General features: G+C 41.8%; 1 pseudogene across 1 annotated transcript; it reads right to left on the bottom strand.

Annotated features, from left to right (window-relative positions):
* Positions 1-10,272: 10,272 nt before the first annotated feature.
* Positions 10,273-18,639, bottom strand: LOC311140411 (NLR family CARD domain-containing protein 3-like; annotated as a pseudogene). Its single transcript has 8 exons — positions 18,556-18,639; positions 18,198-18,426; positions 16,004-17,759; positions 15,536-15,701; positions 14,971-15,144; positions 13,208-13,373; positions 11,727-11,778; positions 10,273-10,830 (listed from the first exon to the last, which is right to left on the bottom strand). The product of its transcript is annotated as an NLR family CARD domain-containing protein 3-like (transcript).
* Between the last annotated feature and the right edge of the window lie 8,293 nt (positions 18,640-26,932).

Here is a 26,932-nt window from a genome sequence, read left to right as displayed (position 1 = left end):
ACTTTCAAGGACAGCGGAGATGAGAGAAGGTGAATGAACTGTTGGCGGGTCTGAAGAAATGGCAGTCTGTGTTTACTCACAGCCGAGACATCAGTGACACTGCAGTGAAAGTTAGCTACCTCATTGCTAATGAAATCGCAGTGGCTTCAAAACCATTTAGTGAGGGTGAATTTGTAAAAACATGCATGATGAAGGCAGCAGAGATTGTGTGCCCTGAAAAGCGGCAGGCTTTTGCAAATATCAGCCTGACAAGAAACACAGTTGCAGACAGGATTTCCGATCTTTCAGTGGATTTGGACAGCCAGTTGAAGCAAAAAGTAAAGTCATTTATTGTGTTTTCGGTTGCAATTGATGAAAGCACGGACATTACAGATGTTGCACAACTGGCCATTTTTACATCCATTTTTTCAAAGCAGGCGTTGTGACAAAGTTCAGAGAGAAAGTGCAATCTGCAAATGGAGGACGTGATTTTTTTACTTTTCACTGTATTTTGCACCAGGAGGCTTTGTGTTGCAAGTCATTAAAGATGGATAACGTCATGAAGGTGGTCATCCAAACTGTTAATTTCATCCGATCCAGAAGCCTGAATCACCGTCAGTTTGACAGCCTTCTCAGAGAGAAAGACCACATCTATGGCCTGCCATACCACACTGAGGTAAGATGGTTAAGCCGAGGTGCTGTGCTGAGGCGTTTCTTTGATTTACGAGAAGAAATTGAACAGTTCATGGAAGAAAAGGGCAAACCAGTGTTAGAATTTCATTCCGCAGAATGGATGCCAGACCTTGCATTTATGGTGGATGTTACAGAGCACCTGAATAACTTGAACAAACTGCTGCAAGGGCGCAACAAAGTTGTCACGCAGTATTATGACAGCATACGTTCTTTCAAGTTGAAGCTGTCATTGTGGGAGACGCAACTTGCCGGTGGTGATGCAGCTCACTTCCCCTGTCTGAAAAATGTGTGCGCGACCCAACATGTGGCAGACATGAAGCGGTTCAAAGATAAAATAACTGGACTGTTACGGGAGTTTGAGCAACGCTTTCAGATTTATGTTTATATGTTTTTATGTTGATGTGCTATTGTTTTTAATTGATTTTATTTTATTTGTATATTTAACCTATTCTTGACTCTGTGGTTCTTGCACTTGTTTGGGGAACAGGATTTCATTATTTTTATCTACATTTCTGCCTGAGAAATGACACCCTGATATAGTTCTGTGATCTGTGATATACTTCTGTGAATCACTGAGGCATTGTGTGTTTGTGTGTTCTTTGTCCTCAGAACTTTCAAATAACGTGAGGTGTTTTATGATTAATAGTGATGTTGTGCTTTTGGACACTGTCCTCAGGCTCCAGCTTTATGTTTATATGTTTTTATGTTGATGTGCTATTGTTTTTAATTGATTTTATTTTATTTGTATATTTAACCTATTCTTGACTCTGTGGTTCTTGCACTTGTTTGGGGAACAGGATTTCATTATTTTTATCTACATTTCTGCCTGAGAAATGACACCCTGATATAGTTCTGTGATCTGTGAAACAGTTCTGTTAATCACTGAGGCATTGTGTGTTTGTGTGTTCTTTTTCTTTAGAATTTTCAAATAAACTTGACGTGTTTTATGATTAATAGTGATGTTGTGCTTGTACTATTTTGGACACACTGTCCTCAGGCTCCAGCTTTATGTTGTATGTTGATCGTATTAAAACAAAGAAAACAATCTGAAGTTGTTGTTTTTAAGTTATATATACCATGATTTTTCCGGTCCGGCCCACTTGGGAATAGATTTTCCTCCATGTGGCCCCTGAGCTAAAATGAGTTTGACACCCCTGCTGTAGATGAATACCTCTCTGAGTGGTTCTACAATGTTTCTCCACTGTGTTTAATCTACATGATATATCAGCTCTTACTGGTCAGAATTGAAGGAATGATGGATGGCGCTAAACACAGGGAAATTCTTGAGGGAAACCTGTTTCAGTCTTCCAGACATTTGAGACTGGGACGGAGGTTCACCTTCCAGCAGGTCAATGACCCTAAGCATACTGCTAAAGCAACACTTGAGTGGTTTAAGGGGAAACATTTAAATATCTTTCAATGGCCTAGTCTAAGCCCAGACCTCAATCCAATTGAGAATAAGTGGTATGACTTAAAGATTGCTGTACACCAGCAGAACCCATCCAACTTGAAGGAGCTGGAGCAGTTTTGCGTTGAAGAATGGTCAAAAATCCCAGTGGCTAGATGTGCCAAGCTTATAGAGACATACCCAAAGAGACTTGCAGCTGTAATTGCTGCAAAAGGTGGCTCTACAAAGTATTGACTTTGGTGGGGGAGGGGGGGGGGGGATGGGGGGGAATAGTTATGCACGCTCAAGTTTCTGTTTTTTTGTCTTATTTCTTGTTTGTTTCACAATAAAAATATTTTTCATCTTCAAAGTGGTAGGCATGTTGTGTAAATCAATTGATACAAACCCCCAAAAAATCCATTTTAATTCCAGGTTGTAAGGCAACAAAATAGGAAAAATGCCAAGGGGAGTGAATACTTTCGCAAACCACTGTATATCATTTATAATTAAAATTTATATGTTTTGTTTAACTGATTGAACAAACGTTTTTTTTTTTTACTTTTATTTGTGGTGTGGTTTTCATATCAGCCCTTTTGAGCTTCCCATCCTCACCTGAACACCGTTTTTACCTGTTTATTTTCATATCAGCCCTTTTGAACTTCCCATCCTCACCTGAACACCGTTTTTACCTGTTTATCTATCTGCAGTGTTTTGTCTTTCACTTATTTTCTTTGGTGTGAATAAAACCTAAAACCTAATTGAGAAATGGTTTCACTTGCAATGACTTGTTATATTTAACCGTGATATAAACTGAGACTCAGTGATATGACCTGTAAGGCTGTGTGTCTGCTTGATTTCATATATGGACCTGATTTCCATTCAGACTGCTTTGTACAGCCAAGTGGCACTTTGTGGGATACATTGAATGTAATGGAGTTGAAGTTGTGTTCCCAGCAGTCCACAGGATGGCGCCTGAGCAGCATAACTGGACTGGTGAGACATGAGTAATATACCAGGGAAATACACTATATATACAAAAGTATGTGGACAACCCTTCAAATTAGTGGATTCGGCTATTTCAGCCAAACCCGTTGCTGACAGGTGTATGAAATCGATCACACAGCCATGCAATCTCCATAGACAAACATTGGCAGTAGAATGGCCTTACTGAAGAGCTCATTGACTTTCAACATGGCACCGTCATAGAATGCCACCTTTCCAACAAGTCACATTTCTGCCCTGCTAGAGCTGCCCCGGTCAACTGTAAGTGCTTTTATTGTGAAGTGGAAACGTCTAGGAGCAACAACGGCTCAGCCGTGAAGTTGTAGGCCACACAAGCTCACAGAACGGGACCGTTTAGTGTCTATGGAGATTGCATGGCTGTGTGCTCGATTTTATACACCTGTCAGCAACCGGTGTGGCTGAAATATCCAAATCCACTAATTTGAAAGGGTGTCCGCATACTTTTGTATATATAGTGTATAGTTACACAGTGCATTCAGAAAGTATTCAGACCCCTTGACTTTTTCCACATTTTGTTACGTTAAAGCCTTATTCTAAAATTGATTAAACTGCTTTTTTCCCTCATCAATCTACACACAACATCCCATAATGACAAAGTTATGGGTTTTTAGAACTCCTGTGTTGTCTTGGTTGTGTGCTTAGGCTCATTGTCCTGTTGGAAGGTGAACCTTCACCCCAGTCTGAGGTCCAGAGCGCTCTGGAGCAGGTTTTCATCAAGGATCTCTCTGTACTTTGCTCTGTTCATCTTTCCCTCGATCCTGACTAGTCTCCCAGTCCCTGCCACTAAAAAACATCCCCACAGCATGCTGCCACCACCATGTTTCACCGTAGGGATGGTGCCAGGTTTCCTCCAGACGTGACACTTGGCATTCAGGCCAAAGAGATCAATCTTGGTTTCATCAGACCAGAGAATCTTGTTTCTCATGGTCTGAGAGTCTTTAGGTGCCTTTTGGCAAACTCCAAGCGGGCTGTCATGTGCCTTTTACTGAGGAGTGGCTTCCGTCTGGCCACTCTACCATAAAGACCTGATTGGTGGAGTGCTGCAGAGATGTCCTTCTGGAAGGTTCTCCCATATCCACAGAGGAACTCTGGAGCTCTGTCAGAGTGACCATCGGGTTCTTGGTCACCTCCCTGACCAAGGCCCTTCTCCCCCGATTGCTCAGTTTGGCCGGGCGGCAAGCTCTAGGAAGAATCTTGGTGGTTCCAAACTTATTCCATTTAAGAATGATGGAGGCCACTGTGTTCTTGGGGACCTTCAATGCTGCAGACATTTTTTGGTACCCTTCCCCTCGGCACAATCCTGTCTCGGAGCTCTACGGACAATTCCTTCGACCTCATGGCTTGGTTTTTGCTCTGACATGCACTGTCAACTGTGGGACCTTATATAGACAGGTGTGTGCCTTTCCAAATCATGTCCAATCAATTGAATTTACCACAGGTGGAATCCAATCAAGTTGTAGAAACATCTCAGGGATGATCAACGGAAACAGGATGCACATGAGCTCAATTTCGAATCTCATAGCAAAGGGTCTGAAAACTTCTGTAAATAAGGTATTTCTATATATTTGCAAACATGTCTAAAAACCTGTTTTCACTTTGTCATTATGGGGTATTGTGTGTAAATTGATGGGGAAAAATAACTAATTTAATCTATTTTAGAATAAGGCTGTAACTTAACAAAATGTGGAAAAAGTCAAGGGGTCTGAATACTTTTTGAATGCACTGTAGATATGGTGTGGACTGTATACTCAATACAATCTAAATCTGATACCTCACTGTCTGTCTTTTGACTGATACTGCTTTTTAAACTGCTCTGGTCAGTCTACTCAAATATTTGGACTATACATTTTTATCTCTACAAGCAATACTTTGATAATTTGTCATTTCTAATAATGATACATCCATTTATGAATAGATAGAGCAGGTTTCAGGACACTGATTTAACTGAAAATGTTGAAAAAATATACTGCCACTATTTTCACCACCAAAGAATAGCAGTGTGGTTTTAATATGATTTGACTCTTTGCAGGCTGTCAGGCTGTCTAGTCACAGAGGAAGGCTGTGCTTCTCTGATCTCAGCTCTGAAGTCAAACCCCTCACACCTGAGAGAGCTGGACCTGAGTAACAATGACCTGAAGGATTCAGGAGTGAAGCTGCTCTCTGCTGGACTGGGGAATCCCCACTGTAAACTGGAGACTCTGAGGTCAAACCCCTCACACCTGAGAGAGCTGGATCTGAGCTACAATCACCCAGGAGACTCAGGAGTCAGACTGCTCTCTGCTGGACTGGAGGATCCACACTGGAGACTGGAGAAACTCAAGTATGTAGAGGGTTTATGTCAATGTTCATATCAGACATGTTGGAGTTATCAGGCTAGTTAAGACAAACATTCTGACCACCACTTGGACTAAGTTATGCGATGTCCGTCTCCAGTCCTTTTCTGCCGTCCATGACGATGTTAACTCCAGTGGTGGAAAAAGTACCCAATTGTCATACTTGAGTAAAAGTAAAGATACCTTAATAGAAAATCACTCAACTAAAAGTGAAAGTCACCCAGTAAAATACTACTTGAGTAAAAGGCCTCCTGAGTGGCGCAGTGGTCTAAGGCACTGCATCGCAGTGGTAACTGTGCCACTAGAGATCCTGGTTCGAATCCAGGCTCTGTCGCAGCCGGCCGCGACCGGGAGACTCATGGGTGGCGCACAATTGGTCCAGGGTAGGGGAGGGAATGGACGGCAGGGATGTAGCTCAGTTCATAGAGCATGGCGTTTGCAACGCCAAGGTTGTGGGTTCGATTCCCACGGGGGGCCAGTATATAAATATGTATTCACTAACTGTAAGTCGCTCTGGATAAGAGCGTCTGCTAAAATGTAAAAGTCTAAAAGTATTTGGTTTTAAATATACTTAAGTATCAAAAGTATATGTAATTGCTATAATATACTAAAGTATCAAAAGTAAAAGTACAAGTATAAATCATTTCAAATTCCTTACATAAAGCAAACCAGATGATTTTCTTGTTTTTAAAATGAACGTTCAGCCAGAGGCACACTCCACCATTCAGACAATTTACAAACAAAGCATTTGTGTTTAGTGAGTCCTACAGATCAGAGGCAGTAGGGATGTTCTCTTGATAAGTGTGTGAATTGGACCATTTTCTGTCCTGCTAAGCATTCAAAATGTAACAAGTACTTTTGGGTGTCAGTCAAAATGTATGGAGTAAAAAGTACATTATTTTCTTTAGGAATGTAGTGAAGTAAAAGTAAAAGTTGTCAAAAATATAAATAGTAAAGTCAAGTACAGATACCCCAAAAAACTACTTAACTAGTACTTTAAAGTATTTTTACTTAAGTACTTTACACCACTGTTTAACGCTCTTTCTTAGCTAGCTAGACTATGCACTTGCCTCTGCTATCAATACACTGTGCTAACATTAGCCTATTCTGTACCACAGAAAATAACAGTTTTAAACAGTTGTAAAAACCCACTTCTTCCAGACAGAATAGTTCCTGTAGATTCAGACTTACTCATCACCAATATTTTGTTATGTCTCGTGGGTTTCATAACCACGTCTGTATAACAATTCAATAATGATGAGACAGGAGACAGGAATCAGTTCAACCATTTATCTGGAACGTGATCATCTCAACACATACAAACCCCCATGATGCTCTGCAGCACAACCCCAATATACAACAAATACATGCATAAGTAAATGGACACTAAACAAAACTCATAGAGGAATTTAAATGTTCAGTTGTAGAAAGTAGGGCCATGGGATAGGGTCAAAAAGGTCAGTATGTTTGATAACTGGTTCCAGAGGTGACATAACAAGCATAAGGTCCATTATAACACAGTGAAGTAGAGGTGGGAGCTAAAAGCAGACATGGACAGTGAGACGGTGTGAGGAGGTCAGGGGTGAAACACTAGATCAGGACAGGTAGAAATGGCAGGGCTGGTTGTGTTCAGTGTGTGTGTCCAGTGTGTGTGTGTGTGTGTCCAGTGTATGTATGTGTGTCCAGTGTGTGTGTGTACGTGTGTGTGTGTGTCCAGTGTGTGTTTGTCCTGTGTGTGTGTGTGTGTGTGTCCTGTGTGTGTGTTTGTGTTCAATGTGTGTGTGTCCAGTATGTGTGTGTGTTCAGTGTGTGAGTGTGTGTGTTTCCAGTGTGTGTGAGTCCTGTGTGTGTTTGTCCAGTGTGTGTGTGTCCAGTGTGTGTGTGTGTGTGTTCAGTGTGTGTGTGTCCAATGTGTATGGATGTGTGTGTCCAGTGTGTGTGTGTGTGTGTGTGTGTGAATCCAGTGTGTGTGTCCAGTGTGTGTGTGTGGATGCGTGTCCAGTGTGTGTGTGTGTGTCCAGTGTGTGTGTGTCCAGTGTGTGTGTGTCCAGTGTGTGTGTGTGTTCAGTGTGTGTGTGTCCAATGTGTATGGATGTGTGAGTCCAGTGTGTGTGTGTGTGTGTGTGTGAATCCAGTGTGTGTGTATGTGTGTGTGTGTCCAGTGTGTGTGTGTGGATGCGTGTCCAGTGTGTGTGTGTGTCCAGTGTGTGTGTGTGTCCAGTGTGTGTGTGTGTCCAGTGTGTGTGTGTCCAGTGTGTGTGTGTGTGTGTTAAGTGTGTGTGTGTGTGTGTCCAGTGTGTGTGTGTGTTCAGCGTGTGTGTGTTCAGTGTGTGTGTGTATCCAGCGTGTATGTTTAGTGTGTGTGTGTGTGTGTGTGTGTTCAGCGTGTGTGTGTTTAGTGTGTGTGTGTGATCAGTGTGTGTGTGTCCATTGTGTTTGTGTATCCAGTGTGTGTGTCCAGTGTGTGTGTGTGTGTTCAGTGTGTGTGTGTTTGTCCAGTGTGTGTGTGTCCAGTGTGTGTGTGTGTCCAGTGTGTGTGTGTGTGTGTCCAGTGTGTGTCCAGTGTGTGTGTCCTGTGTGTGTGTGTGTCAGGTGTGTGTGTCCAGTGTGTGTGTGTGTGTGTCCAGTGTGTGTGTGTGTGTCCAGTGTGCGTGTCCTGTGTGTGTGTGTGTGTGTCCAGTGTGAGTGTGTGTGTGTGTGTGTCCAGTGTGTGTGTGTCCAGCGTATGTGTGTGTGTCCAGTGTGTGTGTGTGTGTTTGTGTGTGTCCAGTGTGTGTGTGTCCAGTGTGTGTGCGTTTGTGTGTCCAGTGTCTGTGTGTGTGTCCAGTGTGTGTATGTGTGTGTGTCCAGTGTCTGTGTGTGTGTCCAGTGTGTGTGAGTGTGTGTGTCCAGTGTGTGTGTGTGTCCAGTGTGTGTGTGTGTGTTTGTGTGTGTGTGTCCTGTGTGTGTGTGTGTCAGGTTGTGTGTGTCCGTTGTGTGTGTGTGTGTGTGTGTGTGTGTGTGTGTGTGTCCTGTGTGTGTGTGTGTGTCAGGTGTGTGTGTGTCCAGTGTGTGTGTCCAGTGTGTATGTGTGTGGGTCCAGTGTGAGTGTGTGTGTGTCCAGCGTATGTGTGTGTCCAGTGTGTGTGTCCAGTGTGTGTGTGTGTATATGTGTGGTTCCTGTGCGTGTGTCCAGTGTGTGTGTGTGTGTGTGTCCAGTGTGTGTGTGTCCAGTGTGTGTGTGTCCTGTGTGTGTGTGTGTCCAGTGTGTGTGTGTGTGTGTCCAGTGTGTGTGTGTGTACTGTGTGTGTGTGTCAGGTGTGTGTGTGTGTCCTGTGTGTGTTTCCTGTTTGTGTGTGTCCAGTGTGTGTGAGTGTGTGTGTCCAGTGTGTTTGTGTGTGTGTCCAGTGTGTGTGTGTCCTGTGTGTGTGTGTGTGTTTGTCCAGTGTGTGTGTGTGTGTGTCCAGTGTGTGTGTGTCCTCTGTGTGTGTGTGTGTGTGTGTCCAGTGTGTGTGTGTCCAGTGTGTGTGTGTCCAGTGTGTGTGTGTTCAGTGTGTATGTCCAGTGTGTGGGTGTGTTTGTCCAGTGTGTTAGTTCAGTGTGTGTGTGTGTCCAGTGTGTGTGTGTGTCAGTGTGTGTGTGTGTGTGTGTGTGTATGTGTGTGTGTGTGTGTTCAGCGTGTGTGTGTTCAGTGTGTGTGTGTGTATCCAGCGTGTATGTTTAGTGTTTGTGTGTCCAGTGTGTGTGTGTGTGTGTGTGTGTGTGTGTTCAGCATGTGTGTGTTCAGTGTGTGTGTGTATCCAGTGTGTGTGTCCAGTGTGTGTGTGTTCAGTGTGTGTGTGTGTGTGTGTGTGTGTGTGTCCAGTGTGTGTGTGTCCAGTGTGTGTGTGTCCAGTGTGTGTGTGTGTGTGTCCAGTGTGTGTGTGTCCTGTGTGTGTGTGTGTGTGTGTTTGTCCAGTGTGTGTGTGTCCTCTGTGTGTGTGTGTGTGTGTCCAGTGTGTGTGTGTCCAGTGTGTGTGTGTCCAGTGTGTGTGTGTTCAGTGTGTATGTCCAGTGTGTGGGTGTGTTTGTCCAGTGTGTTTGTTCAGTGTGTGTGTGTGTGTCCAGTGTGTGTGTGTGTCCAGCGTATGTGTGTGTGTCCAGTGTGTGCATCCACTGTGTGTGTGTGTGTGTGTTTGTGTGTGTCCAGTGTGTGTGTGTCCAGTGTGTGTGTGTGTGTGTGTGTGTCCAGTGTCTGTGTGTGTGTAAAGTGTGTGTGAGTGTGTGTGTCCAGTGTGTGTGTGTGTATGTGTGTCCTGTGTGTGTGTGTGTGTCAGGTGTGTGTGTGTGTGTGTCCTGTGTGTGTGTGTGTGTTCAGTGTATGTGAGTGTGTGTGTCCAGTGTTTGTGAGTGTGTGTGTAAGTGTGTATGTGTGTGTGTCCAGTGTCTGTGTGTGTGTTCAGTGTATGTGAGTGTGTGTGTCCAGTGTGTGTGTGTGTGTCCAGTGTGTGTGTGTGTGTGTGTGTGTGTCCTGTGTGTGTGTGTGTCCTGTGTGTGTGTGTGTCCAGTGTATGTGTGTCCAGTGTGTATGTGTGTGGGTCCAGTGTGAGTGTGTGTGTGTGTGTGTGTCCAGTGTGTGTGTGTGTTTGTGTGTGTCCAGTGTGTGTGTGTCCAGTGTGTATGTGTGTGGGTCCAGTGTGAGTGTTTGTGTGTGTGTCCAGCGTATGTGTGTGTGTCCAGTGTGTGTGTGTGTGTTTGTGTGTGTCCAGTGTGTGTGTGTCCTGTGTGTGTCCAGTGTGTGTGAGTGTGTGTGTGTGTGTGTCCAGTGTGTGTGTGTGTCCTGTGTGTGTGTGTCCAGTGTGTGTGTGTGTGTCCTGTGTGTGTTTCCTGTGTGTGTGTGTGTGTGTGTGTCCAGTGTTACCATGGTTACTATTTACAGGGACAATGAGGAGTCATCCCAAACCCTAAACCCTGGATAGAGGGGCTCAGTGAATGTGGAGTGGAATGTGTTCAGGTGGGTCAGTGTGTCAGAGGAGACTCTGTAGAAGGACAGAGTGCCGGCTGGCCAGTCCAGATACACTCCTACTCTGTGGGAGCTGGAGGAGGGGACGTCTATGGTAGTGGACTTATTATTGTGACAGGCAGAGTAACTGTTGTCCGAGCAGAACAGCCTCCAGGACTTGTCATTGTATCCAATCACACAGTCATAACCCCCTCTTCTCCTGCTGATTCCTTTATATGCCACTCCTATATCAGCCCCACTCCCACTCCACTCTACCTCCCAGTAACAGCGCCCAGTCAGACCCTCTCTACACAGCACCTGTTTCCAGTCATAAAATCTCTCTGGGTGATCAGGATACGGCTGCTTCTCTGTCCTACCTGTCACCTTTCTGTTCTCCTCAGACAGAGAGAGGTGTCTGTTTACTGTGTTTAGGTCCAGTGTGAGATCACAGACATCTGATGGATGAAACCAGACACAATATTAGAAATCATCATCATTCACATTAGAATGTTAACTCACTTTTCACTAATTCATTTCATGTAGATGTTTCTAGGTATCAAAAGGAGAAGTTAAGGTAACTTGAGACTTGTTGAATGATCATATGTTATACTGTATGGTAATATAAAACACACTTATTCCCATTAATTACACACACACACACACACATCCTGAACACACACACACACACCGGATACACACTCACACTCACATCCTGAACACACACACAAACACACACACACACACTGAACACACACACTGAACACACATATCCTGAACACACACACACACACACCGGATACACACTCACATCCTGAACACACACACACACACAGAACACACACACACACACACACACACACATCCTGAACACACACTGGAAACACACACACATCCTGAACACAGACACACATCCTGAACACACACACCCTGAAGACACACACACACCCTGAACACACACACACACTGAACACACACACACACACATCCTGAACACACACACACACACCCTGAACACACACACACACCCTGAACACACACACACACTGAACACACACACACACACATCCTGAACACACACATACACACTGGATACACATACACACTCACACTTTCATGCATGAACGCACACACATTTCTAAAGTAACACGAACACGCAACACACACACACACACAGACACACACATTGTCAAAGCAACTCTTTGTAAACTTTGGTGTCCCTGATTTGTGCTTCTGTAGAACTACAGCTGATATTTAATATGACCAAGTAAGTAATGATGGTGGTCTTTGACTTTGACTTCACTTGAATTAAGACTTATTCTTAGTCATATTCTTCACAGCATTCAACACTCACATTTTCTAAGTCCAGGTTTCATTGTGTTCTCTCCACCATGTTCCACACTGTAGTGGTAAGCAGAAGAACAGACAGTCATTGAGGGATACACCTGAACTCACACACACAAACAGTAAGTATATAACTTTGTCCAAGTGTGTGTGTGTGTCCAGTGTGTGTGTTTCCAGTGTGTGTGTGTGTGTGTTTCCTTTTTGTGTGTGTGTGTGGGGCCAGAGTTTGTGTGTCCAATGTGTGTGTTTGTCCAGTGTGTGTGTTTCCAGTGTGTGTTTCCTATTTGTGTGTGTGTGTGTGGGGCCAGTGTGTGTGTGTGTGTGTCCGGTGTCTGTACAGTGTGTGTGTGTATGTCAAGTGTGTGTGTTTGTGTGTCCAGTATGTGTGTGTCCTGTGTGTGTGTGTGTGTGTGTGTCCAGTGTGTGTGTGTGTGTGTGTGTGTGTGTGTGTGTGTGTGTGTTTGTCCAGTGTGTGTATGTGTTTCCAGTGTGTGTGTATGTCTAGTGTGTGTGTGTGTGAGTATGTGTGTGTCCAGTGTGTGTGTGTGTGTGTGTGTGTCCAGTGTGTGTGTGTGTGTCAAGTGTGTGTGTGTGTGTGTGTGTGTGTGTGTGTGTCCAGTGTGTGTGTCTAGTGTGTGTCCAGTGTGTGTGTGTGTGTGTGTGTGTGTGTGTGTGTGTGTGTGTGTGTGTATAGTGTGTGTGTCCAGTGTATGTGTGTGTGTGTGTGTGTCCAGTGTGAGTGAGTGTGTGTGTGTGTGTGTGTGTGTGTCCAGTGTGTCTGTGTGTGTGTGTTTCCAGTGTGTGTGTGTGTGTGTGTGTGTGTGTGTGTGTGTGTGTGTGTGTGTGTGTGTCCAGCGTGTGTGTGTGTACAGTGTGTGTGTCCAGTGTGTGTGTCCAGTGTGTGTGTGTGTCCAGTCTGTGTGTGTGTGTGTGTGTGTATGTGTCCAGTGTGTGTGTGTGTGTGTGTGTCCAGTGTGAGTGAGTGTGTGTGTGTGTGTGTGTGTGTGTGTGTGTGTGTGTGTGTGTCCAATGTGTATATGTGTGCGTGTGTATGTGTGTGTCCAGTTTGTGTGTCCAGTGTGTGTGTGTGTCAAGTATGTGTTTGTGTGTCCAGTGTGTGTGTGGTGTTTCCTTTTTGTGTGTGTGTGTGTGTGTGTGTCCAGTGTGTGTTTTTACAGTGTGTGTGTGTGTGTGTGTGTGTGTGTGTGTGTGTGTGTGTGTGTCCAGTGTGTGTGTATGTGCCCCATGTGTGTGTGTGTGTCCAGTGTGTGTGAGTGTGTTCAGTGTGTGTGTGTGTCCAGTGTGTGTGTGTGTCCAGTGTGTGTCCAGTTAGTGCATACACACTGGACACTGGACACACACACACACACGCACACACACACAGTATATAACTTAGTCCAAGTGGTGGTCAGAATGTTTGTCTTAACTAGCCTGATAACTCCAACATGTCTAATATGAACATTGACATAAACCCTCTACATACTTGAGTTTCTCCAGTCTGCAGTGTGGATCCTCCAGTCCAGCAGAGAGCAGTCTGACTCCTGAGTCTCCTGGGTGATTGTAGCTCAGGTCCAGCTCTCTCAGGTGTGAGGGGTTTGACTTCAGAGCTGAGATCAGAGAAGCACAGCCTTCCTCTGTGACTAGACAGCCTGACAGCCTGCAAAGAGTCAAATCATATTAAAACCACACTGCTATTCTTTGGTGGTGAAAATAGTGGCAGTATATTTTTTCTACATATTAAGATACATCAGTGTCCTGAAATCTGCCATATCTATTCATAAATTAATGTATCATTATTAGAAATTATCATAAAATTGCTTGTAGAGAGAAAAATGTATAGTACAAATATTTGAGTAGACTGACCAGAGCAGTTTAAAAAGCAGTATCAGTCAAAAGACAGACAGTGAGGTATGAGATTCAGATTGTATTGAGTATACAGTCCACACCATATCTATTTTGACAGTGAAGCTAACATTTTAAATGTGGCTCTATACTTCAGCATTTTGGATTTGAGATTAAATGTTTCATATGAGGTGACAGTATATAATGTCACCTTTTATTTTAGGGTATTTTAATACATATCTGTTTCACCGTTTAGAAATGAAAGCACTTTATGTATCTAGTCCCCCTATTTGAAGAAGTCATAAGTATTCTGACCAATTCACTTATAGTGTATTAAAGTAGTCAAAAGTTGAGTATTTGGTGGTAAACTTGTTGGTTGCATTTGCAGGTTGTTTTGGTTGTGTTTTGGGTTATGTTTTGCCCGATAGTAACTGAATGGTGGATGATGACTGGAGTAATTTTCTGTCTAAGTGAGTAGATAACATGTTTCTAAACATTACTAAATTAATCCTGATGATGCCTTGATTAAGAAAAATTATGAATGAATCATGAATAATAATGAGTGAGAAAGTTACAGAGGCTACAACAAAACATGCTAACCTCTCACCATTACCAATAACAGAGGGGGTATGATCCTTGTTCCTCTGTAACTTTCTCATTCATCATCATTCACGATTCATTCATGATTATTCATAATCATAGTAGCATCCACATGAATGTAGAAGTGTTCAGAAACATCTTCTATTCTTACTGACAATACAAGTGAAGTGACTCCAAAATGACAGGACATTATTCACCATTCAGTTTCTATTGGGAAAAACATCATCCAAAACACAACCAAGACAAACTGCAAATGCATTCAACAAGTTTGTAGAATCACAAGCTTGATGTAATCACTGCAGGTAAGGAATATGGGACCAAATACTAAAGTTATGACGGGGCGGCAGGTAGCTTAGTGGGTAAGAGCGTTGTGCCAGTAACCGAAAGGTCGCTGGTTCTAATCCCCGAGCCGACTAGGTGAAAAATCTGTCGATGTGCCCTTGAGCAAGGCACTTAACCCTAACTGCTCCTGTAAGTCGCTCTGGATAAGAGCGTCTGCTAAATAAAAAAAGTAAGTAAAAGTACTTTAATACAATATAAGTGAATATGCCCAAATTATTACGACTTTTACAAATGGGAGAACTAGATATGTAAAGTGCTTTCATTTCTAAATGGTAAAATATATATATATGAATACCTTTAAATAAAAGAAGACATTCTGTACTGTTGCCTAATATGAAACATTCTATCTCAAATTTAAAACTGTAAGCTTCACTGTCCAAACACATATGGTGTGGACTATGTGTGCCTGGTAAACACATGTGGATCTGGTGAACAGTTATCACTTGTTGACCAACTACAGGAATACTGACCTCAGAGTCTCCAGTTTACAGTGGGGATTCCCCAGTCCAGCAGAGAGCAGCTTCACTCCTGAATCCTTCAGGTCATTGTTACTCAGGTCCAGCTCTCTCAGGTGTGAGGGGTTTGACCTCAGAGCTGAGACCAGAGAAGCACAGCCTTCCTCTATGACTAGACAGCCTGACAGCCTGTAAAGATTAAAATCATATTAAAACCACACTGCTATTCTTTGGTGTTGAGTCATTTTCTTTCTAAGTGAGTAGATAACATGTTTCTAAACACTACTAAAGTAATCCTGATGATGCCATGATTGAGAATAATAATGAATGAGAAAGTTACAGAGGCTACAACAAAACATGCTAACCTCTCACCATTAACATCAAATAACAGGCGACATTCTGTACTGTCACCTAATATGAAACATTTTATGTGAAATCCAAAATGCTGGAGCATAGAACCATATGTAAAACTGTAAGCTTCACTGTCCAAACACATATGGTGTGGACTATGTGTGCCTGGTAAACACATGTGGATCTGGTGAACAGTTCTCACTTGTTGACCAACTACAGGAATACTGACCTCAGAGTCTCCAGTTTACAGTGGGGATTCCCCAGTCCAGCAGAGAGCAGCTTCACTCCTGAATCCTTCAGGCCATTGTTACTCAGGTCCAGCTCTCTCAGGTGTGAGGGGTTTGACTTCAGAGCTGAGACCAGAGAAGCACAGCCTTTCTCTGTGACTCCACAGCCTGACAGGCTGCAAAGAGATCATCATGATTTCAAAAACACACTGTTAATTTAAAACCAGTAGTGTAGAAGGACAATGGCAGATGCATTTGGTTTATTCTCTTAAACAACATATAGATTAATCTTCCGTCTCCTAGAATTGCATGGTCATATTGTTATACTAATGTGAACACCAATGCACTGATTCAGTACGTTTTTCAATTTCATTTTATATATATTATAAACATATTATAATATATCTTTTTCTCTAAACTGAATATTTCTTCCTGATGATTAGTACTTAAATGTCATTTTATGTACTCACAGAGCAGCTCTGGAGGCTTTGACCACTGGCAGCAGCCTCAGAAGACCTTCCTCTGATCTGGAGTATTTCTTCAGGTCAAACACATCCAGCTCCTTTTCTGAAGTCAGCAACACAAAGACCAGAGCTGACCACTGTGCAGGTGACAGTTCTTCTTCTGAGAGACTTCCTGATCTCAGGTAGCTTTGGATCTCCTCCACTAGAGAATGGTCATTCAGTTCATTCAGACAGTGGAACAGATTGATGCACCTCTCTGGAGAGGGATTCTCCCTGATCTTCTCCTTGATGTACTTGACTGTTTCTTCACGGCTCTGTGAGCTGCTTCTTGTCTTTGTCAGTAGACCTCGTAAGTGCTTCTGATTGGACTCCAGTGAGAGGCCCAGAAGGAAGCGGAGGAACAGGTCCAGGTTTCCTGTCTCACTTTGTAAGGCTTTATCCACAGCACTCTTGTAGACAGTAACTTCAGTAACTTGAGGTTCGGCCATTAGATTCTGATTGTTGTTGATGAATGAGAGGAACACATATACAGCAGCCAGAAACTCCTGAATGCTCAGATGCACGAAGCAGTACACCTTGTCCTGGTACAGCCCACATTCCTCTTTAAAGAGCTGTGTGCACAATCCTGAGTACACAGAGGCTTCATTGACATCAATGCCAGCCTCTTTCAGGTCTTCTTCATAGAAAATCTGATTGCCATTCACAAGCTGTTGAAAAGCCAGTTTTCCCAGTGACAGAATGCTTTTTTTATTCCAGTGTGGACCTGTCTCTTCTTTCCCAAGATACTTTTCATTCTTCTGTGTGGTATGAAACACCACAAGGTGTGAGTACATCTCAGTCAGAGTCTTGGGCATCTCTTCTCTCTTAAGTTTCAGCATGTGTTCAAGTACTGTTGCAGAAATCCAACAGAAGACTGGAATGTGGCACATGATGTGGAGGCTCCTTGATGTCTTTATGTGTGAGATTATTCTGCTGGCCAGGTCCTCATCACTGAATCTCTTCCTGAAGTACTCCTCCTTCTGTGGGTCATTGAACCCTCGTACCTCTGTCACCTGGTCAACACACCCTGAAGGGATCTTATTGGCTGCTGCAGGTCGGGTAGTTATCCAGAGGAGAGCAGAGGGAAGCAGATTTCCCTTGATGAGATTTGTCAGCAGAACATCCACTGAGGTTGACTCTGTGACGTCACAACACATCTTGTTCTTCTGGAAGTCTAGGGGCAGTCGGCACTCATCCAGACCATCAAAGATGAACAGAACTTTGTACTTGTCGTAGTTGGAGATTCTTGATTATTTGGTTTCCATTGAGAAGTGATTGAGAAGTTTAACGAAAGTGTGTTTTTCCTCTTTCATCAAATTCAGCTCCCGAAAAGGGAATGAAAATACAAATTGGACATCCTGATTTGCTTTTCCTTCAGCCCAGTCCAGAATGAACTTCTGCACAGAGACTGTTTTTCCAATGCCAGCGACTCCCTTTGTCAGCACAGTTCTGATAAGTTTGTCTTGTCCAGTTAAGGGTTTGAAAATGTCGTTACATTTGACTGCAGTCTCTGGTCTTGCTTGTTTCCTGGTTGTTGTCTCAATCTGTCTCAGCTCATGTTCATTATTGACCTCTCCTGTTCCACCCTCTGTGATGTAGAGCTCTGTGTAGATCTTATTGAGAAGTGTTGGGTTTCCTTGTTTAGCGATCCCCTCAAATACACATTGAAACTTCTTCTTTAGATTAGATTTGAGTCCACGTTGGCAAATCACAGCAAGCTCATCTGAACGAAGAAATAACACAGAGGATATTAATATTACGTCTGTTTTAATGCCTACAGTATTGTAGGACTGTTATAACATTTTAAATAAAAAATAATTTATTCTCTTAACTGACTGTATAAATGTTTTCATAATGCATTACAGACTGGTGTGACTGATTATATTATTATTCTCTCTCTCTCTCTCTCTCTCTCTCTCTCTCTCTCTCTCTCTCTCTCTCTCTCTCTCTCTCTCTCTCTCTCTCTCTCTCTCTCTCTCTCTCTCTCTCTCTCTCTAATTTAATCAACACAACACATCCCTGCTGCTACTTGATGAGGTCACTAGTTGTTATGTTAAGGCTGCTACAATATCATTGAGTTACACAGCTACTTTAGCTGTACTTTAGCTACAGCTTTTAAATGTTCTAAAACAGCATTTAACATGAGACAGACAGCTCTTACTTTTCTCCAGTGTGTCAGCAAGCTCCTTCTGGTTCATTTTCCTCAGGACGTGCAGTGTGATCTTCAGAGCCCCCTCTCTGGCACTGCTCTCCTGCTTCTCATCTTCAGCATCCACCACTTCCTTATCCTGCTTCTGACTCTCAAAGCCTTCTGGGAGTTCTGGACTAAGAATCCTCTTGAACCTCTTCAGCTCGTTCTTCACAAATGTCATAATATTCTCTTCAAGCAACTGAAATAAATCAAGTAAATAAGTTAAGCAAGAGACTAAATGCTTTCTCATTTACACATTAATGAATGATTGACAGGTCAACTTTACTTGAGGTAAACAAAAACAAATGTACATAACAGGACCACATACACTGAATATGGAGGCCAGGTCTGTTTGATGACTCTGGGAAGACTGACCACTGAGAATCTCTGACTCTGATCTCTCCTGTTGGTGTCTGTGGACAAAACATCAGATTACATCTCCTCATCCAGGGAGTGCACACACACAAACACACACACACACACACGCACACACACACACACACACACACACACACACACACACACACACACACACACACACACACACACACACACACACACACACACACACATACAGAGAGGGAATGTTGTGTTAGTTTATTATTGTTTCAGGACTATGAAAATGGAAAAAAGGATTAGCCTATGGATTATGAAAACAACAAAAAGAAATGGAAAAATGGGAGAGGAGAAATGACTAGAGACAGTGTTGTTTAACTCACTGACCATGACCCATGAGTTCTTCTTACCTTTTTTCAGTAGAAACGTCTCCCTCTCTAAACATTATAGGTATATCCATAGACGAGTCACTCTTCATGGATACACAGCTGGGTACAGGGGAGGCTGGTCTCTCCTGCTTGATTGGGCTTCACACAACAGAGATAAACATTACATCTCTCATCTACTCTGAGCTCAGATGGGGAAACAAGAGTTTCATTCCAAAATGCTATATATCCATTTTCAGAAATGTTGGTAAATTAGCTTTTATAGTTTAAAGAAATTATGAAAGAGATTGGTGTGTTTTTTCACTATCTAATCATGGCATGGGGTTGTTCAATGACAGACATGTATTTGTTTAAAATCTATCAATTGATGGTTTCATTTCAAATAGACAAATAATCATGTGTTTTTTTTGCAAAATGCTATATATCTGCCTCACTCTCAGAGAAATAAGTAGTACTGCTAGGTTTTACACAGTAATAAAATATAACTGCCTCACTCTCAGAGAAATACACAGTAATATGCAAAATGCTATATATCTGCCTCACTCTCAGAGAAATAAGTAGTACTGCTAGGTTTAAGACAGTAATAATATATATCTGTCTCACTCTCAGAGAAATAAGTAGTACTGCTAGGTTTTACATAGTCAAATGTGACCGACCGGCTCGATTCGGTCTTATGTAGCAAAATTTGAAATTGTGTTTTTTACATTGGATAAAAGTAGAGACTCAGCTAGAAAAAGGTATATCATACACTACAGTTGAGGAACAATGGGAAAGTAATTCTGCTTTGAAAGATGATAAACTTGTAACCTCACTTTTGAGAAAATGGCCTTTGAATGTTTTGGTTCACCTACTGGAGAGCTCTTCTTTATCTACAGGTGTGTTACTTTGGCAGATAATGTCACCCATCTAAATAAATAGTATATATATATATAGTTAACTAAATGTATGGTGTTTTTGGTTTATGTCAGTTTCATTGTTTGTAATGCTATAAATTGTTATTTTATGGTTGTATGTGGTAAAATTAACTAATTACTACTTTAGTAAGGATATACTTTATTCAGTACTACTGCAGTTGCTAAATAATTCCAATAGATGGCAGCATAAGACCATGAATGACATTTCAGAAGATCAGTTAAGTTTTTACCCTGCATACACCACCACTCCCCCTCACAGGAAAACTCCTGCACACGCTTTTTACTGTCCCTTTCCACACTGCTAACGCAAGAGGAACGACTGAAAAAGCATTTAACAGATTACTGTGAAATAATATAATGATGATTCATGTTTATTATTAGCTGTTTTTATGCTCATGTTTTGAAATTATACTTCATTACTATAACGATTATCAATAAGCCTGAACATTAATTTAGTCACGTCTGGTTGAGAAAAACGTGTTTTCCTAGTACATTCATTGTCAGATTCATCAACCAGCAGCGAGCACTCTGCCTTCTAGCACAAGCGAGGGGCATGTTGAGGTACATTTGCTAACCGGGGGGGTTGCATGATGTAATTTATTGGCGGGCTGGAAGACGCACTCTTGTCTTATCTATTCCGAGGTTTTTTAATGGATATATTAGATATTTAAAAATGCATGTATACTAGGGTTGAGGTTGGAGCATCTGACTAGTGATTATTTACCAGGGGTTCAACACCTGCTAGAGTCACTATTTAATTGCTCTTCCAAAAGCAACACAGGCCTAATACGAGATATATAGCTAACTAAAGTAATGAGTGACCATTTTAGAAAATCATGGGACATATAGTATTTGGTTTCATGCTATTTTATGTCAAACATATTGCTGCTTGTAGCCTATAACTGATGCTTCGTGGTCTTATGCTGCAATCTATTGGAAATATTTAGCAATTAAAAGTTAGTAATTCACGTACAGACGTTGGTGAGGCAGCTGAGAAATAAAGTGTATTAGATCAGTCTCAATCCTGCCCCACGCCAATTGCTGGACCTTCACACAGAGGTTACTAGGTCACCCAATTCAAACCACATTTGAAAAATAAAACAAATGTGTCTTATTTATCAAGTGTTCTGTCTTGCTATTATACATATAATAAAATAACAACCAAATAATTAAAACACTATTTAATACTATAATTGTATTTACTAAGATAATATTATTACTAAAATAGTTTCTAAAAGTGTTCTAGGCTACCCTACCCTAGAATTAGGGGTTAGGGTTACGGCTAAAATAGGTTATAAGTAGGGTAAGAGTTTCTGTATAGCACTTTGTGACATCTGCTGGTGTAAAAAGGGCTTTATAAATACATTTGATTGATTGTTAGGTTTAGGGTTTTTATGGCAAAAAACAGTATGGGTTTATAGCACTCTTGCGCCTCCCTTTGGCCATCTGTGGGTACTACATAACTAATTCATTACATTTTCACATTTACATTTTACATATTTAGCAGACGCTCTTATCCAGAGCGACTTACAGTTAGTGAGTGCATATCTAATAATAATCTCATAATCTAGATCTACAAATCTATTAGCTAGACCACCCGATTAGACAACAATCACCCCATTATACCCATTTGGTTTGCAACTCAGTGAACCTGCCCAGCATTCGCTCAATTTGATGCCTACGAACGAAGATTTCGATGCATATCAAATTACCCAGCAGCCATTTAGAAACAACAAGTCATCAGAAAAATTTTTTATTTCTTAAAAAAAATAATTATTCTGGCTGTTTAAATCTGCCACATCTTGAAAAAGAGGACAGGGACATGCGTTTTGTTTAGATTGTACACTTTTTTCTTAAAACAAATATGTTTAACCATGACCAGAAAATGTTTAACGTTTGATGGCTTTGCGCCAGACAACACCTCTTAGACTGTGGCTCACCACAACATGTACTCAGGTTAACATTGAGCGCGCTCACAAAGTAACCGTAACCTTGTTAATAATAAGTTACCTGAGGTAAACCTACAGTAGAACTAATAGGAGCTGGCAGGGTGAAAAATGCCCAAACATAAGGCCTGTTTTTTCGCGATTACTTCATAACCAGGGACAGAAGGTAATATTATGAAACTGGGCTCCATGGCGGATGCAATTAACTAATTTTATCAGAAATAAACGTTGTAAAAAATGTAACTTGAGGCGCCCCGAAAATAATATTCAAAAAGTTCAGTCCTTGGACACAGAGGGGTTAAACACTAAAGTTACCGTCCATCTAGTGAAGAGGAGAACCGGACAGAGGGATGGTAGGTAGCCAGCATCCGTCAACGAGAGAGGGAGAAACCCTCCACCGTATTTAACAGGTGGAAGAAACAACCCGGGAGCTCCATCGGTTCACAAGAAAAGCAGGCAGCTGTACCGACTAGCTTGGATAGCTAGCAGGTCGTTCGTCTGTCCCTCGAGGATGATGACGAATCCGGTGAACCACAAGATGAAACAAGGATAGCGAGTGAAAAGGATCTGGCTACGAGTGAAAAGGATCTGGCTACACTCATACTGTCACTGACCATTACGCAAAAAAGCTAATTGAACAATAAACTTCGGCGTCTCAACACTGTAACGAACTCTGTCGTTGTTCCCCAACATCACCTCAGTCCACTCAGCGCGTAACTGGACAATATGCTTGGCGCCAAACCGTACGTGGACGCGGGCAGTTCTGTACGGGGACGCTGGCAGTTCCAGACATTTTAATCACTTAGCAGACGCTCTTATCCAGAGCGACTTACAGTTAGTAAGTGCATACATAACCCAGTCTTTATACTGGCTTACATTAGTAATATTCATTTATTTATTTGTATATGTAAAACAAACATTCAAAGTTTTTTAATAACAAAGTGTCTCAGAGTAGAACATTGGTCGTATAAGTGCTGAGAAGAAAGACATTTTACACTTATGGGTATAAATTAAAGCTATGCATGAAGCCTCTAGTCCCACCTAGTCGGCAGATATTTAGGACACCTCATGAGCTGTCCTAACCAGTTAAGAGTTAACAGCAGGTGTCTTGATAATACTATATAATAATGCAGTGAGTCAGTGGTTCCTGCGCCACATGTAATTGCTTTGGAGTAGTTAAAATAATGTTTCTATATTTCTATATGATCAATCCATAAATAATATAGACCTACATGCAACAGTTTCTCTTCAGCTTTTGACAATGATTTCTGTATAATAATTATGTATAATAAATGTTGGTGATTCAATAGCCTAGTTAATCATTACATGTCTTTTAACACACTATCTATGTTTGGCTCAGTCTGGCAGTTACCCAGAACTATCAGAGGGTCTCTCTTGTGGCTGCTGCTGATGACAACTGAATGTATGTTATCATAATAATGATGTCTGCATAACATTTTGTCTTCATTTTGGCAGATTAACTCATGCTTATTTCTGAATATTAACTCAGGTTTTCGCCCAGCGGCAAATGAGTTGGAGCTGTGGCAGGCGTTGGACCTGTGGCCGAAAAGTGTCCAGTTTGAATCCCGGGCCGGGCGCTGGAAAGAACGGACGGAATTGATCTGACCCCTGGAGGGATGCTGGGTCCACGTCCTCAAAACAATCACCTTTCGTTGGGCCCTTGAGCAAGGCCCTTAACCCCACAACATGCTCTCCATCCAGGGGCGCTGCACTGCAGCTTGAACCTGTGCTGGTCTCAACTGTATGTGTGAGGTCTGCTGTTTGGGGGGGTTATGAACGGAGCAGAAAATACATTTTTGTTGTTTGCTGGAACTAATGGACAAAGTTGTACTGTATTGTAATGTATTGTATTGTAAAGAAGTCAGCCAGAGTTGGGCCATCGTTCGAACAAAGAGATGCCTCCCTGGCCACCAGTGTGTTTGAATATAACCAAGATAAATTCTAACCCCCATACAATACTTTTATACACAGTAATTACTTTTTTATATATATAATAATAATAATTAATTATACACATTACATTTTGTATAGATAGTACTCAGACATCTATAGTGTTTACAATAATGACTATTACCGATCATGATCTTTTTTAATCCCACCCCTCTGCTACTCTCAGCCCCGCCCACCTATCTCCGTAGAACATCCTCTTTTGATTTCCACCTGCCATATTTTTTTCAGCTGCGCTGTGATTTCTTGCATGCATTTTTAACCTTTCTAGTCGCATAGTATCCACAGACTGTAAGTTAAAGATCAATATTTTTCATAAGAGTATTGTTCTATTGTTGATTGACTGACTATGGCTTTCCAAACCCCCAGCACTGCTATTTCTAAGGATAATTTTTTATGAATATTGGGATTTTTCAACCATTCCTATTTTCCTATAAATTATAGTCTTAGCTAAAAATATTCATATTTAATAGTAGTAGCCATAATTCATAAATGACACCATGCAGGGTTCTATATGGAGCCATTTTGGTTCAGGGAAGAAGAACCTCTAGAGTTCTGATTAAAGAACCCTATAAAAGGTTTCTATATAGAACTTTTAGTGGTTCCATATATTAAGCAAGCGATATAACCTTTTTGGTTTAAACAGGAGTGAAGAGTGTGTTGATATAATGGTAATATTGTCAACATTTTTGACACATGAAGGTACCCATAAGCAATAATTTCTGACGAAAAATAACAAATGTGAAAAAGATTGTGGATATAACGTTTTAGAAATAAACTCTTTATAAGTTCTTAAACAACATCTCACCTCTTAGCTTTGGTGTCATGTTCCCCAGAGAGTCTCATTTTAGAGGCAGGGCCCCCCTCCTCTCTCTCCCCAGAGAGACTCATTTTAGAGGCAGGGCCCCCCTCCTCTCTCTCCCCAGAGAGACTCATTTTAGATCACTGACCCCTAAACAGAGATGCAGCATGTTGGTTGTGGTGAACACAGTGACAACTAATTATTGAAGGTCATGGAACAGCAGGGACTGTGAAGAGACACACACAGACACAGACACATACATAACACAGACACACACGTACACATAACATACACACTCTGTGGCTCAGCTGGTAGAGCATGGTGCTTGTAACGCCAGGGTAGTGGGTTCGATCCCCGGGACCACCCATACACACAAATTATGCATGCATGACTGTAAGTCGCTTTGGATAAAATTAAAATTAGATTTAAAAAACAGATGAAAATACACCTAACGGATCAGCGGGGACTGTGAAGCAACACTTACATAGGCACAGACACATGCATACACACACACGATAACATACGCACTATACACACACGTACACATGGATTTTATATTGTAAATATGTGGTAGTAGTGGAGTAGGGGCCTGAGGGCACACAGTGTGTTGTGAAATCTGTGAATGTATTATAATGTTTTGAAAATTGTATAACTGCCTAAATGTTGCTGGACCCGAGGAAGAGTAGCTGCTGCCTTGGCAGGAACTAATGGGGATCCATAATAAATACAAATACAAATACACATCTTGGGTGATTATTTGTTTGTGGTTGAAATCACTGTCTGCTTGAATAGCAGTGTAAAAGATAACACATTACATGCCCATTCCCATTTTCTCAAGAGATGCTGAAAGAAATAAACCATATTTCTCCACTCCTGTTCCAAGACAAAATGTGCATTTGTTGTATCATTTTACTGAAAGAAATGCATAATTCTGCAGGAGTTCATATTATATTACGCTACATGTGAGACGTTATAGGCCTACTGTCAGTGTCCCTATGTTAGTTACTATTCAACACGTATGAACTTAAATGAGGAATATTCTGTTTATTCATGGTTACAGGGATACTCGTGAGGGGGATATCAAAAGTACATGTACATCACTGTTGTACAGTCTAGTTACAGCAGGTGTTTACTGCCCTCTAGTGGAAGATACCAATAAAACACTTTATTATCAGGGTGGGGAGAAGGCTGAGTTGAAACCGAAAGTAAAGTTGTTATTTTGTACAGGATCCATTTTGAGACGACAGCAGAAAACACTAAATGGAGAGAACTGAAAAATAAAGTGAGTATTTGTAAGTATTTCTGAACAATAATCTATTCTAAAGGACAGAGTAAGAGAATGAATACCTGTAATTAGATATTACTAGTTAGTAGAACTGCTACTTGAGCTTAGTTGCTGATAAACAGCAGTTTTCAAAGTACAAACGGATCAGCTAAGGCCTACGTGTTATAGGTCAAAAGTCTGGTGGCGCTTTTAAATGATAGGGTTTTATGTTTATCTCAGGGTTTCTCAATCCTTTTGTTCTTGCCCAGCATTTACACACCTGATTCAACTAATCAAATATTTGAAGACAGTTGAATATTTGAGGCATAAAAATGAACATTCTCAAATTAAAACCTTTTGGATTTGTAGGCCTGTTTACAATTATTAAAGGCCTACAGTAAATCACATTTTTTATGAAAAAACACTACTAAAACAGGTCTTGAGTAAATTATAAATGTAGCTAAAATAATGTCTTGAAGAAGGACTATAATAAAACAAACTGAAGTAAGATTCGGTAGAATGTCATGGGAAACTGCTGTCGCATGCAACTGACTGTTAGCGCCACCCTCAGGTTTCTGTTAATGTATAAAGGAGTAACCAGTTTCAACTAGACATAAGCTATATGTTTTATTGAGTTGCAGTTGGTTGACACAGATTATAAGCTCGCATAGTTTTAAATTAGATTTCTCTTGAAGGTTGGGTGATTTATAGAAATGAACATTTTTAACACCCAGCACTTGAGAAACAGGTCGGTGTGGCCAACCCTCCTGGAGAGCAAGCAGGAGGTCGGTGTGGCCAACCCTCCTGGAGAGCAAGCAGGAGGTCGGTGTGGCCAACCCTCCTGGAGAGCAAGCAGGAGGTCGGTGTGGCCAACCCTCCTGGAGAGCAAGCAGGAGATCGGTGTGGCCAACCCTCCTGGAGAGCAAGCAGGAGGTCGGTGTGGCCAACCCTCCTGGAGAGCAAGCAGGAGGTCGGTGTGGCCAACCCTCCTGGAGAGCAAGCAGGAGGTCGGTGTGGCTATCCCTATTTTATAAGAGAGAGTTCACCCAAATTACAAACATAAAATGTTTGCGTCCTTACCCTATAAGC

The sequence above is a fragment of the Coregonus lavaretus genome (genome assembly GCF_964263955.1).
Source record: "Coregonus lavaretus genome assembly, chromosome: 2".
NCBI classification, from domain to species: Eukaryota; Metazoa; Chordata; class Actinopteri; order Salmoniformes; family Salmonidae; genus Coregonus; species Coregonus lavaretus.
This window is presented reverse-complemented; position numbering and strand designations above follow the sequence as displayed.